Raw genomic sequence first — 3,572 nt, 5'->3', positions numbered from 1 at the left:
AACGATTCAGCATAAAGTTGAGACATCAATCGAAAACAAATTTCTCAGTCCAAGTGTTGGATAATTAACTATTATGCTTCTTCATCATCGCTTCAGAATTATAAAAAAAATAAAAATAGAAAAATTATTGTAATATGAGAAGATTACTCAGTGTTGGCAGTATATTATGGTTCGATTCAGCCAGCGAGTGTCCTCAACATTAATTAAGAAGAGGGAGCTTGATATCATCATTGTAATCTTCAAATTAATAACAAAATAAAGAGAAACAAAGAGAGAGAGAGAGAGAGAGAGAGAGAGAGAGAGAGAGAGAGAGAGAGAGAGAGAGAGAGAGAGATCGCTCAGTTCAGCGGGGTTTTCGACACGCATAAAGCTTCTCTTATAGAGAGAAACCCTGCAATCCGGTCTGTTGAGCTTGAATTTATGGAGTCATCATCACGATCTCCTTCTCTTTTTCGATTATTGTAAATTAGAAACGAGAACATAAAAATTATAATTTCTAAGAAAAAAGCTTTGTAACTGAAACTACAGTGAGAAATAGACGTGTTTGTGAAGAGATGTGAGAGAAGCGGAGGCGAAGGGAGAGGTATTTATAAGATTACTGCTACTCTCATTTTAGGGTTTACGGGGAAAGATAACTGGGCCTGGGCTTGGGCTCGGAATTAAGCTTCTGCTAAGACAACTCAGATTCATCATGAATAACGTCCAATATTCATGTGCAAAATATTGATTCGCGGTTTTATATTTATTTTCGTGATAACGGCGTGTTTTGGGATGGAGAAGCAAAAGCTTCCTTGGGCTTCTATTTTATTACCTGTTTATAGAGGTGTACATCGGTTGCCCAAACCATTTAAATCGACACAAACTGGTCCTATTTTCGGCCGAACCAAACCGAAAATTTTAAACCTTTTTTTTTTTACCAGAATTTTAAACCGTTTTTTAATTGGGTTGAATCGTCTCCAACCCGATTTTAATGGGTTGGGCATGGTTTTAGATTTTATTTGGCCAACCTAACCCAGCTCGAGGGTATTTTAATAAAAATACATTATATAGGGAATTGATAAATAAGCTCCAAACTTTACTATTTAAGCTCCAAATTCTACTTTTTCGTTTATCCAAATGGCATTATTACCTATAATATGTATGAAACATGTATAGAAGGCATGGGTAAATGTGGTATAAAATTTACAATTAGAGCTTAAATAGTAATATATGGAGCTTATTTATCAGTTCCCAATATATATATATAATATATATATAACAAAATTGTATATATGTAAAATATAGCTACCCAATTGAAATTATAACTTTAGTGTGATAAAATTGAATTATAACATTGGTATCTTTCCTCGAGTTTCCTTTAAAATATCTTCCCTGCATATTTGTCATTCGTCTACTTGCCTTTGAGAGTTCGATAATGAGACTACTATTCTTTAAAAGTCCGAGCTTGTTTTAATGCTCTATAATTTATAGGTTGTGTAGCAATTTTAAAACTACGATGTAGTACTTAGTAACTCGTCAAACTTACCCAAACCAACCCAACCCGAAGTATGACAAATTGGGTTGGGTTATAAATTAATTTTAATGAGTTGGGTTCGAAAATTGGGTTGGGTTATAAATTAATTTTAATTGACGGGTTGGGTCGATAAAAAATCTAAACCGGGCCAACCAGGCCCGCGTAAACCCCTACCTGTTTGTGTAAAAAAGTAGAAGGAAGCTGAGACTGCTAGCTTCTGTCTCACAGCTTCTATCATTCAAGAAGGTATATCATCTAACCGAAAGTATGTAAATACTCCGGAAGCTTAGATAACATAGCCTTTCAAGTCAGAAGAGATAACCCACAAAAAAAGACCTCGTTAAAACCCCTCAAGAGTAAAACCCTGTGGGAAAAAAACTCAAGTGGGAAAAAGAGTGCCCTACAAAAATTACATCGATTATAAAACAGACTAAAAACTGATGTCTTCTTTATTCCTTTCTATCAATTTTGGTAGCTCAATTGTCTGGGACACCAAGGTTCGCGTCTTGTTAGTAAATTCTTTAAATCTCTTTCAACCATCCTAAAAATAAGACAAAACCGAATGAAGGAAAGTGAACGAATTTGAAAAAATTAAAATAAAGACATAAATGAGCCAACATTATGGCACTTAAATGCCTCTACGGGCAATAAATACCCCAATCATGGTCGCCATAAATGGTACAAAAACCATTAATTAAGAATATTTAATATTCTTAATTAAGGTACAATTATCGCCTAATTAGCATCCAATGATGTGTACACTTATATCTTTTTCAATCGGCTATCTTCAAAATTTCGTAAACTACAATATTTTTATGCTGAACCTGCAAAATAATTGTAGACGTTAAATGATCGTATAAAATAATATAAAAATTTAAAACAAAACACATAATAAATGACAATTAATTAAAAATATACAGCAAGTCAACAAATTCTCACAATCCTGATAAAAAATATAAATTAAAATAACTATTAAACTAAAAAAATATATAAAGTAAGTAATGATATACAAATCATATTTAAAATTTATAAAATTATGGGTTGGGTCGATAAATCCAAACACTTTATTAACTTATTTACTTCTCAATTCTACTCCACTTCTTTAATTTAAGCTAGAATATAGTCATTTAATTTAAGCTAGAATATAGCCGTTCGTTTTTTTCGTCCTAAAAATGATTTGAGACGGGAAAATAAATATCATTAAAATCGGCTTGGGCCGTTTTCAAACTAAATTGGGCTGCTTTAGAAAAATCTGGTAAGATTAAGCGCCTGTTTGGAGTTGTGATTGTGAACCACAACAGTAGCTTTTTGTCAATAAACTGGTGCAAAGTTGTTTAGTAACGTCCAAAACAGCTTTTTATAACCACGCTTTTTGTCTAAAAGCTGCTTTTACAGAAAGCAGGTATACCCCTGCTTTTCACAAAAGCGGCTGTTGCGCCCCGTTATTACAAGTCCTGGCATCAAATCCTAGCACATGCAATTATTTTTGTTCTTAAAACAAAACAACAGAACAAGCAGTACACACTTATGAAATACTTTTTTTATTCTAATTTGGATTATTATTGCCCGTTAAGCATTTAAAATTACTTATTACTAAAAATTATTTTATTTTATATTTGAATATAAAAAATAAATGATAAGTAAATGTTGAAAATATTTCACCTTAATTATATACTTTTGCAAATAGAATATACTTTTTAATCATAAATTTTAATAGTTATTCCTACATAATTTAATATTTTAAATATGATTTGTATATCATTACTTGCTTTATATTTTTTTAGTTTAATGAAGAGATTGACTTTAATAACTTATAAATGAACTTATGAAATATATATTATTACAAATTATATATATATATATATATATATATATATATATATATATATATATATAGGGATAGGATCAAATAAAAAATTTTTTAAGTTACAAACTTACAAACTTTTTTTCAATCTTCCATCGTGTTAATCCTTAGTTATATAAAGTATCCATGTTGAAAATTCTTCAAAAAACATCACAATTTTTAAAAATAACGCATAAATAAATCGTGTTTTCAACA

At 30.7% G+C, this 3,572-nt stretch overlaps 3 non-coding genes across 3 annotated transcripts; all 3 read right to left on the bottom strand.

Moving 5' to 3' along the window:
- LOC135146885 (small nucleolar RNA snoR31) lies at window positions 1-91 on the bottom strand. The gene has a single exon (XR_010283979.1). It is a non-coding gene; the product is annotated as a small nucleolar RNA snoR31 (small nucleolar RNA).
- Window positions 92-143: 52 nt separating this feature from the next.
- LOC135146912 (small nucleolar RNA R30/Z108) lies at window positions 144-241 on the bottom strand. The gene has a single exon (XR_010284005.1). It is a non-coding gene; the product is annotated as a small nucleolar RNA R30/Z108 (small nucleolar RNA).
- A 91-nt stretch (window positions 242-332) lies between these two features.
- LOC135146873 (small nucleolar RNA Z107/R87) lies at window positions 333-440 on the bottom strand. Its single transcript, XR_010283967.1, has one exon. It is a non-coding gene; the product is annotated as a small nucleolar RNA Z107/R87 (small nucleolar RNA).
- Between the last annotated feature and the right edge of the window lie 3,132 nt (window positions 441-3,572).

Source organism: Daucus carota, chromosome 5 (assembly GCF_001625215.2).
Source record: "Daucus carota subsp. sativus chromosome 5, DH1 v3.0, whole genome shotgun sequence".
In the NCBI taxonomy this organism is placed as follows: Eukaryota; Viridiplantae; Streptophyta; class Magnoliopsida; order Apiales; family Apiaceae; genus Daucus; species Daucus carota.
This window is presented reverse-complemented; position numbering and strand designations above follow the sequence as displayed.